At 33.0% G+C, this 17,030-nt stretch overlaps 1 long non-coding RNA gene across 1 annotated transcript; it reads right to left on the reverse strand.

Moving 5' to 3' along the window:
* Window positions 1-810: 810 nt before the first annotated feature.
* LOC117333781 lies at window positions 811-4,063 on the reverse strand. The gene is made up of 4 exons (XR_004534003.1): window positions 3,460-4,063; window positions 1,773-1,803; window positions 1,196-1,213; window positions 811-843 (listed from the first exon to the last, which is right to left on the reverse strand). It is a non-coding gene; the product is annotated as an uncharacterized LOC117333781 (long non-coding RNA).
* Between the last annotated feature and the right edge of the window lie 12,967 nt (window positions 4,064-17,030).

Raw genomic sequence — 17,030 nt, forward strand, 5'->3', positions numbered from 1 at the left:
ATGTATTCGCATCCCCCTTCATACCCTATTAAGGCTTATTAGGGTATACATGACCATCTGCTATTAATGTGGAAACACCTCTGTTGATCAACGTGTAACCTAATAATACGAAACGTGATACATGTGTAAGTGATACACAAACAGCTGATTTGACAAAAAATATGTAAAATCAGTTCAACAAAGGAATGAACACTGAATGAAATATCTGTGTAAACCGGAGATCATCATATCTTTTTGTAACTGTATTTCATTCAAGCGTGGAATCATAACATACACAATCATACTGGTTATATCTAGAACAGGTAAAACGCACTTTTTTCGGAAAAATCAACCTGAATTTTTGTCATGACTCAACCATGTTGGATCAAAATTCAACTCATCCGTTGTAATATTATTTATGATAGTTATTATTGACCCTAAGAATCCAATTAGTGTTCGACGTTACAACATCATAGTAATAATTCATTTTCGACAGCGAGACGGGAAATAAGTCGGAATTATGTACAGGCCATGTTTCAAGCACCTGTATATCGGTAGCATTGGGCAGGTATAGCTGACTACGAAAGGCAATATCAATTCAAATACAACAAATACATTGACATGCAATTAACAGTTTACCCCGACAAAGGAAAAAGTAAAGCAACAGCGAACATGAGAAAGCAAATAAATTGTTTCGTTTTTACCAATCAATGGCATGTAAGTGATATGTACAGTTTTATGGAATGACAATTTATCTTTAAATCATGATAAAATATTAACAATCATATGTGACATAGCAATGTTTGGAAAAAACGAATGAACAATACTTACACATGTACAAGACGACTTTGGTTTATGGCACGACTTTCAATAAAAACAAAAATATGAATTTAACAATACGTGGAAAACTAATTCAAGATGTTAACACGGACGTATAGACACTTCATTTATTGATAATTCAATTGTAATACCACGGATATAAGTTCTTACATATATTTTTCTCTACAAGGAGAGCAGCATTCTATATCTATCCGGATGTATCAAATATCGGAAATTTCACAAAAATGTGTTTACACGTGTGTTCAGATTATTAATAGCAAATCCGTATCTTATAATAAAGCAGTTCAGTTATGTCACACGCTAATCAATATGGTATTTTATAGAGTCATATTTATGTTTGTGATAAATATGTAAGTAATGTTCAAACTGTACTCACCAGACAGTTATCTTTTGGCTGTGAAGTAGATATATATGTACATGAACGTTTGAAATAATACATTGAGTTTTGGTAATTTGAAATAAAAATAATATTGCGTTCTTTTATATACAACATTTTCCCATAAACATGCAAGTTCTGAAGATAAGACATGTTATTTACAGCCAATATGTTTTATGATTTAATATGAAGACTTACAGTTAATGGGTTTTAATCTGAAACTTTCGCTCCTGAAAAGTCTCTTCTAGCAAAACGTTTGTAACCATACATTTTGCTTATTTCTGTTGTTATCATATTTTCTTTTCACAACGCTTTCTAATTATCGACTTCTTACTGTCTATGAGAAATAGTGTATTTAATTATACAATATGATGTAAGATATTAAGTTATCTTTAATACAGCTATTTTGTTGTTACTACTCTAGGTCACATTTTGCAGTATTGCAGTAATTTCCTTTAAATAACCTGGGTGACATTTTAATTACATGGAGATATTCTCTGATAATATTGTTATGATATACATAGTGTCTAACATACTCCTTTGAGGTGAATTTAATGGAAAAGATCAAACAGCTTACCGATGGTTGAGACTGCATGGTACGTCTGTTTCTGTAATTATAACTAAAGAACATAGGCATCAAATCGAATTACAATGTAGAAGGAAACATATACTTTTCTATGACGTTTCATTGGAATTACAGTATTAACCGTAAAACACGTCAGACTTACGTTAAAGATGCCAAATTAACATCTACACTATTGATATCAATCTTTAAACTCGTTGATGGGAAGTAAGATGATATGTCAATACTAATAAATCCTTTGTGCATTTGGAATTTTCACTACACAGTGTGTTTAGGATTCTGTAACATTAATCAGAAATAATTTTAGCAAAGCGACGTAAATTGTACTCGCGTATACGCAACAAACAGAGATGTACAGTAATCAATTGATATCAATAATAATTAATAGTGTAACAAAGGTGTATTCGTTCAAATGAAGTTCCGATTTAGACTATATAAGCTTGTTCCCATGACCATATTCTTTTTACTCAGAAGAGGATTTACATGTTGTATAGCAAAAACGAACTTGCTACATCTAAGTCATCAATCTAGAATAACAAAGTTGAAAATTTGTCTTTTGAAAAATGGCAGTCGAAGGGGTAATTTGTTATAATATGAAAATGCTCTGCATATTATAGCCGAGTATATTCTTGACATACTTTTCAGATGCTTGTTTGCTATGAGGATTTGCCATACTTTGTTAAATATTACAAAACATCCTTGCATGGGATAAAGTGATACTTAAACGTAATTGATATCATAAAAGTACTAGCAACCGCTTTTGTTTAAAACAGAAAATAATGTTCAAGTATAACACTGGTCTGAAAGGAAAAGTTTAATCTTAATGGTTAGTGTATTTGAACTTTCGCTGGATAAATTCAGTAGAAGCCGACAATAGGAGCAGTATTGACTGTGTCTAGAACGATGGCAACGTAGAAAACCGATGATGAAGTCTTTATAATTTGCTTCATGTTTCAAGTTCTTCGGTTTTCTGCGTTACACTACCGTGTGTTGGATTTATCGCCCTCGCCGAAAGCAAAGTCATTATTTATCTGATCTGTGATATATTAACAGAGATTCGTCTTTGAATAACACACGAAAAGAATGGTGACGGTGTATGTTTATTACTGATCCTCCCTCTGTCTGAAAACGATTATGAGCTGTAGGAGATATGTGCATCTATCATACCGTCGTGTCGTCATATTATTTTTTGTATGCACGTCTATGTGGTAATGTGAAACACAGATTAAGTTTTTAATCGGTAACTCGAGTAATGTGAATTGCTGACAGGGCTTTTACTGCAGGATTAGCGCAATAGCACGATTCGTAGCAATTACGGTCATTCGTGGCATATCTTTGTTGAAACTTGTGAACAGTACCACTGTTAGATTTGTCCCGAATTCGATTAAATGCATTAGATGCATGATGGAGTGTCTCAAATGTAAATCGTTCTAGGGATGCTCGACCACGCTTGCAACGATTTTTGGTGATACGAATGTCTTATTTTGAACCAGTTATTATTTCAGCATGATTCAAATGTCTATGTTTTACTGTATGTGCCTTGACTCTCCGTTTTCTTGTTTTGTATTTAGAATGTAATTTTATAATCATGAAACACATTTAACAATGTGAATATGTTTACCGATAATCGGGTGATGTCTTCATCATATACCAATTACAGTTTTATTTGTAAAATACTTACTGTTTTAATTTTGCTCTCAAATCATCAATAGTGTCCTGCATTTTCTTCTTCTCGTTTGCATCAGCAGTTTTCCTTTTTTTTAATAGTAATAAGAAGAAACTTTACACCGATATTTTTATTAGAAGCAACGCCATAGAGAGATTTAAAAATTTGACAGTGACACAAAAGAGAGGAAATATACAGATTCAAGATACGATAATGACATATGAGAAAAGTCATATATGTATTGGCTTTAAATATTTGTGTTATCGCAACACGGAGTGACATGAATGTTATAATATCCAATGATTCTGTGGAGGGTTAGTTTTATAGTTTATATTATGAAAACGCTAACTTCGTAATGGTGAATTGTCCAGTACCATTATAACTCATAAAAACAATAACCAGATGTAAGTAGCACAGCCTATATTTACATTTCTGATAAAATACATATTCATTTTTATTATCATCAATGCATTCGGTTAGTTTCTTTGTCCTCATTTTAATGTTCAGATCACACTTATACCTTGTCTTTCTAATCCCTACAAAAGTAAATTATAAACCACTCTCCATAAAATTAATATTTTTGGAGTTAACAAAAGACAGTTAACCTGAAATGAATCCAGATCCGTAATTTCGGTTTCCATTTAATACACTATATCGATATTTTTGTACTAAAATAATACCGTCTGAAATAACTGAGGTTCAAAAGTAAGTATACATATGAAAAAATATTGTTTTGTCCAAAATGTGTAAAAGATCAATATATAACGTTTATAAGATGATTCCTGACCAAAAAAACACGTAAATAGATATAATTCAGATCTGACGAAATGCCACCAAAGCATCACCTTGCCTGACCAATATGCACTGTTTTTCGAATAATGCACGTGCAGTGTGTGCTATCTGTTTTTGTCGCGTGACCTGTGTATACATCTGTACTAGAAACGTACCCCAATATTTAGACATTCAGAAATGACGAGTGTAGCAATGCTTCAGTGGGCGCAACAACGTCGAGCACAAAATCAAATGATCTGAAATCGTGCTGTGTTTACTGATGAGTCTAGATTTTGTCTCAGCATAAGCAGTGGACGCTTCAGAGTTTGGCGACGTCGTGGCGAACGTTATGAGGGTAGCTGTGTACAGCAGTTCGACCGTTGGTGAGGGGACGTGCTATGGCTTGGGGACACATATCTGTAGCTATCCAAGGAAATCTAACGGCAGCAAAGGTACTGTGCTGAGGTGCTGAACCAAAAGGTTGTGCCATATTTCAGACGTCATGGTCGAAATTTGACGTTATTTCAAGACAATGCTACCCCACATACTGCGCGAGTAACACAGAACTTTCTCAGAGCATTAATGTGTTGCCGTGGCCATTAAAATCCCCGGATTAAAACTCAATAGAACACATCTGGGATGTCTTAAACCGCCGCGTACATCATCAGCAAAACCCATCGATAACTCTGGTAGAACTGGAAAGGGTTATTCACGATGAGCGGCGGAACATTCCAAGGAACATCATCCAGTGACACACAAGTTCCATGAGGAGGATCAACACTGTGATAAATGCAAGCGGAGGACATACACGATACTAAGATAGCCCCGGTAATTAACGCAACCATTGTTGACCTGTCAACACATCGTGATGTAATTGGCGTTGAACTACTTAACGCAATATGAATTATGTCAGAAATGTTATTTGCCAATATAATGAAATTTCTAATAATACAAAATATGTGTTAGTTTGCTATTTCGGTGTTGGAAATATACCATCTTAAACTTCAATGTATACTTACTTTTACACTTCAGTATACTTACCTTACGTATTGATATTTAAAACTAACTAACACAACATAGATATTTGACTTTGCAGACGAATCATATTATAAACCTAGAAAAAAGAAATGTACTGATTTATTGAGATGCAATATTTATGTGAAGGTCCTATATGCTTCCGTACCTTGATGATCGTGACAATTATGATTTCAAATACAGTACCATAGGGAACTGTTAAGAAATTAACAAAAGAATCATTTATTGCACTGTTTTCAAACCATGTAGAATGGTCAAATAGTTTGTTTTTTGTTGGGTTTTTTTCCAATGATTTTATTTATTATTATTTTATTATGATAATTATTATTCAAATCTATAGATAACATTTTTGTCAAACACACTTACGCCTTCCTTGCATTCTGCAATTCTTCTTGCAATTTCTCGATATGGGCTTGATAATCTTGACCCCTGCAATATATCAAGTTGAATTTCACGACACACATTTTATTTAAATACACTAAATTTCATGTTTTCCCTTAAGTGTATGGTGACCATTTTAACAGTTTCACTGTGTATCGTATGATATCATGTTAAGTTAGTTAAGGTACACAGATACACACGACTACACTGTAGATACAATTAACGTTGATTATTGATCCAACATGTACAATTTCTCTTCTCCTAGACATGTTATATCCTTAGAAAAAAGTGAATTTTGCAGTTCTTGTTCAGCTAGTCATTTTCAATTTAAACAAATGTTATTGACATAGAGAAAGTCTATAGGATTAGACATCATGCATATCCTATATAAGTCTTCTCCTTAAGGAGACAACAGGAGATAAGAAATACAGACAAATACATATATACACAGTGACATGATATATTGATTTGAAATACTTACTATACCAGTATGTTATCAGTGAATGATAGTAAACAAAATTAACCATTGGAATTCATATAAATATACTACTATAAGTAATTTGAACTAACTTTCAGTTATTTGTTTCGACGAGAGGGAAATCATTCAGATCTCGTCGTGTAGGAAAAGAGATTTCAAACATGACTGCCTCTACTGGAGGCGCGAGACTTTTCCCGCGGGACATGATTTCAAAGTTGAAGGGGTATAGGATTGATTGGATATATAATAATATTTGGTGATATTGAATTTATTCCCCCACAAAGGTCATACACTGATGAGAATCAAAAGCCAATTTCAGTAAATAGATATGCATTTCTAAGTAAGGTTACACTAAATCTCGCAAATAATATGATTATTCCTTAATCGACAGGAAAGGAGTTAATTCGTATTGATGTTTACATGAAATAAACAGAACAATAGCATTTATCTAAATTGCCCAAAGCCAATCCCGGGTATACTATGTACTGCTATATTATTGTAGTCCACCTAGGGATTTACCCCTTAAGAAAGCATAACGATATGTACATGTATATAGCTTTGCAAAAAGAAAAAAAGAAAAATATAATTTTAATGAAATCTATTTGATTGTAATATAAAGCTTGATACATGTGATAATATATCTCTATTCTGTATATCATTACAACTATTACAAACATATGATAGAACACTTATACAATGATGATTATGAGAGTTCAAATTATGTTGGAGAGTCTGACGAATATTATCAAATTGATTACATTCTGGAAAATGATGTAATGTAGTTTCAAAAGATCGGTTGCATTCACACATTGGATATTCAATTAAATGAGTGGGGGATCATACAGGTGTTTGTCGTGACCCCTGCGGCAAGATTTCACACCTCTCCCTCAAATGCCCTGACTGACAATAGGGATAACGATAGCGTGTGTTGTCACTCCCCGTCATGGGGTTAATTAATAATCAGACCAAATTGATAGATAAAATGTGTATTTAGAAGCCATGACATTTAATCACTCCGGTAAAACATTTCGGTAGTCGTCTCTGATAATCTCCACCGCCATTGAAATCAGCGGTCGGTGAGTAAATTTTACGGAACTGTAAAACAACCGGACCAATTTTAAACACAAACAATTAGCGATGGCTTCACTCATATTCAAAGTGTCACGTTTCAAACTTATACATAAATATCCAAGTAAATCGATTATTTGTCATTCAATCATGCATTCTCCATCCGATCGGCATTCCGTATTTTATATGCACATAACGTAAACGCACGTAAGTGTGAATTGTGCTTCTTTTGCTTTATCTGTTAAACGCGATATAAATATTTTGTAACCGATACATATTTTGTTTAATTAATAAAATGCTTAGGTAGAATTAATGAAAATAATTTTTATTTTGTTGTGTTTGAGGTATAAATTAACTAAACTTTTCGATGTGAGCACGACAGGCGACGATCAACACGAAGACACTGAGGACATGCAACGTTAACAGATATGGTCATTATCAAGAAAACATCGATCTATTGTCAGCCATGAATAATTCGAAGTCCCGCTGTTTCGAAGTTTTTCTGTTAGTCCCTTGAACTTCGAAACATCGAAGTTTGACTGTATATTCTGTTTGTTCGGAGGGGGTACTGTCTTGAGTTTCATTATGAATATGCGGTTGTATGATTTCTCTAAGGTAATCTGGAGTTTCATTGTTCATTATTCTATACATGTACAACAAAATAAGTTAATGTTTATTTTTTCTGCAACACAAAGTTTCCCGTCCTAATTCTTTGTATAATTTATCATGTGTTGTTCCTCTGTGTAAACCTGTAATTAGTCTCCCAGCATCTAATTGTATAGATCCCAAAATGTTTTTTTTTTTTTTTTTTTTTTGAGTTAGTGTACAATTGTTCCATACAAAATCTGCACATTCAATAATTGGTCTTATGTAGGATGTATATATATTATTTAAGGATTTTCTATCAACTTTGTTTCTTAATAATCTCAATATATTTGTTCTGTGAAATGCATTTTTCATTAGTTCTAGGTATATGTATTGATTCCATTTGGCATCATCACCAAGTGTAAGAGCCCTATGTGTATGTGCTTTGCTTTCAGCTATAGAATCATCATAAAAGTAATTATAGCAGGATTCTTGTTGTCAGTTTTCCTTGAGTAAATATCAGATTCAGTTTTTGAAGGATTAAATTTATTGTCCCAATTACTGGCCCAACGCGTAATATTAGTTAAGTCATCTGAGAGATTTTGTGCCAATTCAATGGGATTGTTATCACATGTACCATAGAGAGAAGTGTTATTCGCAAATAATTTATTTTACTGGAACCACAATCAACAATATCATAAATATATATCAAAACAATAATAGGCTGAGGACCGAGCCTTGTGGAACCCCTGCTTGAAAAGGCTCAAAGGTTGATTATAAACTTCAGTTAGAACTCTCATTTGCCTATCTGACAAAAACATTTGAAACCGCTCTACAATATTGAAGCATGTGTTAAAGGTAATCTTTTAAAGTAGTCCATTATGCCAGATTCTATCAAAAGCCTTGCTTATGTCACAAAGTATTATTTTGATTTCTATATGTTGATCTAGACAATTAACAATGGTATGGTAAAAAGACAATAATTGATTTATAGTTGAATCCCTAGGTGTAAAGTCATGTGTATTTGACTGTAACACATTGAATCACATGAACAATAGTCACGTGGAATCTATCGGTAGTGCATATCATGTGTGGTATGATAACTTCAAGCAGAAACTTAGTGTAAGAGTTCATTGTTTGTTTGTTTGATAGAAATAAAATTTAAATAAGTGTTGGAATATGTTTAAAGATCGTGTCGAATCACCAATAAGCTGCAGCTTGATACAAATGTTCATTTACTGCTATCAAAACATAATCGTCTGCCTTCAAATATCTTTAGATACAATATATTCATGGTTGGTATTCGTGTTAAATATACGTATAATACTTCCTTATCTGGTTAATAAAGTCGTTGCTTGTTTCTTTCGTATTAACATATTTTGAAAAATGTACCTTTGTGTCACGTCACGTAATTCTTTTTGCGATTTCTGAATACGATCTTCATCAATTTCCTTCCTGGAATAAAATACACTAGTGGATAAAAGATTCATATTCGATATCAACAAGTACAACAGGAAAACTTGACTCTAGAATTTGTTTCTGGCGCCTTGATCATTAACGCATGGTAATTGATTGTATCTTGGAAAACTGAAAACACCAGTCTACAACCAATGCTTAGAAAGATAACCCTATCGCATCTCACTATACTGGAACTATTATTTATTTGACGTCAAAGATAAATTTACATACTTCTGTTCCATGCTTTTGATGTTATCCTCCAGTCGTTTGATCATTTCGGTATATGGTTCTGCCCTGAGGATTGAGTAAATTGTGACACACTAACTGTGAAACTTATTTAAAAGTCGTAGACATTCATTAAAAATAGTATTTAAACTGTTGAATGCACAAATCGTTTATGTTAAGATGACAGTTATGGCCACTTTTATCGTATGCAATGTAGCGTTAAAAATACAAAATTTTATATCCAAATATTTTTGAACGGATATTTTACAGTGCTTTTATGTAACAACAAATTAAACCTAATTATTTGACAAAGTCATTTGTTTTCAATCTACCAAAAATAACATTTATGATAAAAACTTATTACCTCACTGGTTCTTCATTTCCAATCAAAATTGTCCCTAGAAGGTTTGCATTCAGAGGGGTGTCACTGCCTTTGAAAGAAACTTCTTTGATATCGTCAGGATACGGTAAAGCTTGGTACTTTTTGCATAGTTCTGTTTTCGCTGCATTGACAATATCTGCCTTACAATCAGCAGAAAGACAACTATCTAGTGCAGAGATATCAGCCTCAATTTCAGTGATCTTACCTAACAGTCTGCTTTGATATTGCTCCATCATCTGTCGGCTAGATGATCTGATTTGGCTACATTTTGTTTTAAATTCGATTACTAATGCGTTTGTTTGCTCGTTAATTTCTTTCCCCCTTGTCTCGATATCATCGAGGATAGATGACGTAGCCGTATCAAACTCTTCTAAATCGTCTGCTACTCTGTCAACCATTTTTTTCAATGGACCAAGTATTTGTTCTCCGGTATTCGTATTATAGTCAATGATTTTTTTCTTAAATATACCCAAGTGATTCACAAGTAAAGCTATATCATGTTTATTGTGATCCCCAGCAATTACAATGCACTTGGGACACGCCAGTATTTCCTCACATGGTTTTTCGAGACATACAAAAATGGCTTCAGTTGTAGGATGACTTGGGCAAGGAGGATCAATCGCACAACGTGACTGGGCCATTTCCGCAGACATCTTTTTTATGCGTCAACCTGAAATAAGATACTATAAATTAAAATATTTAATTGAATTACATAATCACATCAAAAAAATAACAAAACATTTTCTGACATATTTTTCCATGTTATATTGATAAATATTCGTATAAACATATCCCAGACCAATGGTCTTCGAATATCCAAACTATAATCATACTTTATATCAATTTATTCCTTTTGATAATTGAACGTTTGATACGTCCATATGACGTTTCGGACTCTTGTAGGACCGACAAAAGTGGTAGAGTTGATCAAATAATATACTCTGTCTGGCTTCAACGTAGACTTTATCGGGGATTTGAACAATACATTTGCTTGAACTGTATTAAAATTACCCTCCTTTCGTTTATTTCAATGTTGCAGTCTGAACAAGTGAATTTTACATTTTTGGTTACACAATCCTATTTCAATTCAATGTATTAGATTTAATTAGAGATATAATGCAAACGGATCAGATAAAGGAAAAATATTTTAATCCCCGTTCATATCCTGTTCAAATAATCACAAATCTATTATTTTTATTTATCGATGAAGATGTAGACTTAGATGTTTGAAAATTACCACTTTTGTGGTAATTGACAGTTGAGACATGGTCGTCGGTGTAACAGTTAAGTAATTGTTCTTTTTCTATTGTTTTTTTCTTAAGTAGCAGCAGTAAACGTGTTTCATAAGATTTTACACAGAATAGGAATATCGAAAAAGTAACGTTTCATCGTCGAGTGGTCTAATTGTAAGTTATCTCATTTCTATTTCATTGTTCAGTATGTGTTTCTGACTTTGCTTACTCTGGCCTCTCATAGCTGTGTTATTTCCTCATCAGAACGAACTGCAAACTATTTCAAGAGAGACAGCGGTGGTTGAAGCTTGAGTGTAAGTGCAGTTGGAGTGGGTGCTGCGGTGGGGGTTGGGGTGGTCGTTGATAGCTGAGCGCTTCATCTCTCTATATTTACATTCTGTGTTGCATTTGTCTATATGTCGTTAGTAAATTGAATTGTATTCATGAGACTGTATACTTCAATTTACAGTGATGAATACAGCTCCAGGTGTTGTAGGTAAACGTGTCCATGTAATGTTGATCTTTTGGAAGACAGACGACAAAAAAAACACAAGACTAAGTGAGAGTTTTAAAAATAGTCCGTGGTAAAAGGCCACAAGTTAGCCAATCAGATTTGTTGGGGGTCACAAATGAACAATCGGAGGCTTAAAAGTGGTCACACACTGCGGTGTGTAAACAAAAACAATAACACACTACTACGAATGTTATCACGTGCCATATAAGTTGTGAAACAAGCGTAGTTATGGGATAAATAAAAAGAAATCTACGTACGAAGATTAATCCGTGTTGTGTCTTCATCGGCTGACAAGAAGTTCATCGATATATTTTTTAAATGGTCGTGTTCAAACTGTCCCAACATGTTGACATTCATTATTTGAATATTTCATTATTTGTAATTATTATTATAGGCCAATCGTAGTCGTGCAGTGCAAGAAAGGTTGCGTCGTGCATTTCTTTGACCAAGTGTTAATGCTGCACATATTTTATGTCACATAGCCTAACCCCTCAAAAGAAAGGGTTTCTGTATTATGCATTGTAGACTGGTCCCCAACCGCCAGGTATCGGTACAAGTTGTGCATTTTCTCCATATTGAGTGATTTACTCGAGGAAATAGCCTTCTTGCTCTACTTAATGACAACAACGACAAACTACTCATGTTTATTGGTAATTTTCTCAAATTGCTCTAACAAATAGTGCATTTTTCATTTTCGAATATTTATCTTATACTTGCAATGATCAAACTATCGAGAACAATACAGCCTGAAAATCATTAACCTTCATTTGGTCGCCCAAGTCAAACATAGTTCTTGAAGGTGTGAAAAATTTACAGGTAAACACTTGAGCATTAACAATAAAAATGGACGGTCTGGACCAGGGACGTATGATAGCGTATCAAAGTGCCACATATTAGTAAGAAGGCCTCGAGATTGGCATAGGTCATTATGTCAAAATCCATGTATATACACATACATATATATATTTATTTTAGTTTTGTTCATGATAAAAATGTCTGTTCCACTATTTTTTTTTTTTGTTTTTTTTTCACTATTTAAAAATCAATGCTCACTAGATATTTACTTGTCCGATTTCAAGTCGACGATATTTAAATAACACAGAAGACGCACAAACATATATATATGTGTGTGTTAAAACCACTTGGGTGTAGCCTTCGTCATGGGTGAACGCAACGGGCTAAATACACAGTATAAAGAGCTATTCAGTTAAAGTTCAAATCGAATTGATCGTAAAAGTTAATTGATGAACTTTAAAGCCCATATTATAAGCTTAGATTCTATATCATTGTGTAAATTGTCTTATACTCTTTTTTATGATTATACAATGTAATGCGTGTACCTCAAGCTGTCAGTTATTAACAGCAGGAAGGAGTATCTTAGATAGAAAAAAAAACATTAAACATGTATAGGGACTAACCAACCAATTGTTTTTCCGTAGACTTTAGTGTTAACGTTTTGGAGTATATCATTAAAATTCTTGAATTCGATATGGCAATTATGGTTTATAACAAAAGTTAAGGGTCTCATATAACACATAAGTTATATGTGAGAGAGTAGAAATAAAGAGAAGGAAAAGTAAAATGGAAAGCAAAACATATACAAAACATAACACTAAGCAACAATTACACACATAGATAATTCATCAACAAAAACAACTACTTCTTTTATCAAAGTAAAGCAAGACCTATCGGGATTCGCACTCCTTACACTTAAACCTCTGCTCACAGACGTAACCAATGAGTCCCCACTTCTGATTTGAAGTGATTTGAAGTCTGGGGTACCATTTTGGAATTGTTGTTTATACACATACAGTGGAACTTCGTTAACTCGAACTCGGATAACTCGAATACCCCGCTTAACTCGAAGTACCTCGCCGGTCCCGGCCGAATTCTCTCTTTATCTTAGTAAAAAAAAAACTCGGATAATTCGAATTCGGATAACTCGAAAAACTCGGATAATACGAAGTAAAAATTTGGTCCCAACAATAAAAATCCTACTTGAAATGTTCGAATAACTCGAAGTATAATTTTCGTCGATCGGTGGCAAACGCCGACATTTTTTAAGAGCTAAATTCCGTTTGTAATACTGAACATATCGGCACTACTAACCTACATGCTATTATAAGTGTTTCATAAATTCATAAAAGAAATTGTCGGTTGAATCTTATAACAACAAGTCTTGGTGATAAAAAGTACTGCTTTACTTACATCAGGTAATTTCCCAAGACGGTCGCCGATATCAGTACACACGATAGTCAACAACTCATCTACCCGTTCGCTCAAGCGGAACTAATCTCTGACACACCGGTAGATCTACCCGGCTGATGTTTTTACAGGTGTAGAAATGACACAGTCACCAATGACAATTTTGACAATGACAATTTGTTTATTCTCGTAAACAGTACAGTGTAGAGAATAATAATACAGACAAATGGATAATAATAAAACATGGTAAAACAGGATGGACATCAGGATTGTGAATTAATTATAATTATATCAATAATAAATTTAGCCAATGAAATAAGTTCATTTTTAGTTACGTAATTGAATAATGTATGAAATTTAAATGTATTTGGTCTTTCGTAATAATATCTAGACATATATTTCCGTCTGCTATTGATTATAAATTGCTGATCACAGTTAAATAAATAATGGAATTGGTCGCCTATTTCTCTTAAATTACATAAAGTACATATTCTATGTTCCCGTGGTATATTAGTCCATATACCACTTTCAATTGGAATTTTTGTATTACCTACTCTAAATTTACAGTACGCTTTGGCTAATTTGGGAGGGAGTTCTAATAAATAATTCTCTAAACAAAGTTCGGTCTTGTAAATTCTATAATTGATACCTTTCGTGGAAGTAAAAATTTCATTTCTCCAGTTTGCTAAAAAAATTGCCTTAAGTTTATAAAATATTGTACTCTTCAGCCAATTTATACTTGAAAACTCTTGGCTGTTAAATATATCTAATAATCTACATTCTACAAATATATTTTTCACATGTCTCAACCAAGACGAGTTATAATATGACATAATCGTTAAGAGTTTGTTGCTCAACTTATTCTGATTATTTTTTGTCAATTTAGCCCATAATCCAATCATTCTGACTTTAACATTAATATCAAGTGGGAACCGACCAAGTTCTCCATATGCCATAAAATTTGGCGTAGATGTTTTAACATTAAGAATATGTTTACAAAATTTTAGGTGCAAACGTTCAATAAGTTTATAGTTACAGAAACCCCAAACTTCACATCCATATAAAACAATTGGTTTGATAGCTTTATCAAATATATCAAGTTGACAATCTATAGACAAATTATGATCTCTACATTTAGCAATAGCACCATACATTGCTTTAATCCCCTTTTTATAAAGCTGCTTGATATTGAATTGTGTTAAACCAGTTTGGGTAAAATAAACCCCAAGATACTTAAATTCTTTGGTTATTTCTAGATTATATTCACCGTATATAAAATTCAGATCGTTAGGAATTCTTTTCCTTCCAAAAATCATTACTTTGGTTTTACTGGTATTAACTTTAAGATGCCAAAGTTTAGAATATTTCAAAAATATATTTAGCTGCTTTTGCAAGTCATCAGCATTTTCTGATAGTAAAATAGTGTCATCAGCATATAACAATACATATAATTTCAAATATATATGCAATTCTTGTTCTAATTTGTCACTTATATAAGACAAACCTTTACAATCATGTGACTTAATAAAATCTTCTAAATCGTTAAGAAATAGTGAAAATAAAAACGGGGATAGGTTATCGCCTTGCCGGACACCGGATGTACACAAAAATACATTTGAGAATACACCATCTTTACTTATTTTGGCCTTGATACCATTGTACATATTCTTAATAATCCGAAAGCATTTACCATCTATATTATTTATCAAAAGTTTATTCCAAAGACCAATTCGCCATACACTATCAAATGCCTTTTCAAAATCTATAAAGGCACAAAATAATTGCTTTTTAAAATGTTTAGATAACTCAATTAATGTATAGAGCGTGAAAATATGGTCAGTTGTGGAGTGGTTTCTTCGAAACCCTGCCTGATTTTCGAGAATGAGTTCAACATTATCAGCATATTTATTTAAACGTTCGTTAATTATAGCTATAAACAATTTACCCAGGCAACTAATCAAAGTAATAGGTCGGTAATTATGGGGATCATACAAACTACCATTATTTTTAAAAACAGGGATAATATTTCCCATAAGCCAGGATTCGGGCACATGACCAGTATTCAAAATATAATTGAATAATTCTACATATAATGGCATCAATAAATCAATAGTTGATTTGATATACTCGTTACATAGCATATCGTCACCAACAGCCTTATTATTTCTAAGCATTTTGACACAATTCATTATTTCATTCGGTAGTATTGGTTCATTGATAAAACCATTACCTTCAAGTGTAGAGAGCTCAGTGAGCTCATTGATAGTCAACACGTGATTATCTTCACCTTCAAAATTTTTGTTAAAACATGTCTTAAAAATTTTGAAAAGATCTTCAATATCAGCTTTACAACTACTTTTTTTGGAGCAGCCATTATTAATTATTTTCCAGTACTCCTTAGGATTTCTTGATCTCAGTGATCGGAGTTTATTTTTAATATATACCTTATGATTATTACATACATTTCCTCTCTGAGGTAATCATTACCAAACTTTTTATACAATCGCTTTGCTTTTCTGTAGTTTTGTCTAGCAGACTGACACTCTCTATTAAACCACGGTTTTTTAAATTTAAATGCATGTTTATTTACAGAGTTTGGTTTAGTGTATATAGTTTCAAATGCATGTTTGGCACCATCTATAAAAAGATTGCATATATCATCTACTATAGAGTCGATGAAATCATTGTTATCGTCAACAGTTATATGATTGTGTAATTTATTTACAAGTTTATTTATACAGGAGCTTTTTTCAGTTAGAAAATTTACAAAAACATCTTTCTGATCATCATTCCACTTTCTGGGTTTGCATGTATTATATCCAACATCTGTATCAAAGTGATCGCCTACGTTATTTGTTACACACAATAGTAGGCCTATATGTATCGGAGAATGTACGTCGGATAGTAGGGGAGAAAACTCGTTAATAGTAAATTCATCCACAATACTAAATGTATCAATATTACCTATACAGTAATCAATTACACTTACATTTTTGCATGTCGTATTTCCTATACCATTATCATCTCCCATTCGGCCATTGAGTATAAATATATTACAATGTTTACATAGCTCAATTAACCGCTTCCCATAATCATTATATAAAATATCTTTTGATGACCTTGTTCTAGGTACATTAATATCAATTAGATTATCAACATCTGAAAAATAGCCATAGTCACCGCTTTCGGGTTCAAAGAAATCTGGAAGATCCGCCGTCCTACCATTGAAATCCCCAAGCAGGCAAACATACT

The sequence above is a fragment of the Pecten maximus genome, chromosome 8 (assembly GCF_902652985.1).
Source record: "Pecten maximus chromosome 8, xPecMax1.1, whole genome shotgun sequence".
Taxonomy (NCBI): domain Eukaryota; kingdom Metazoa; phylum Mollusca; class Bivalvia; order Pectinida; family Pectinidae; genus Pecten; species Pecten maximus.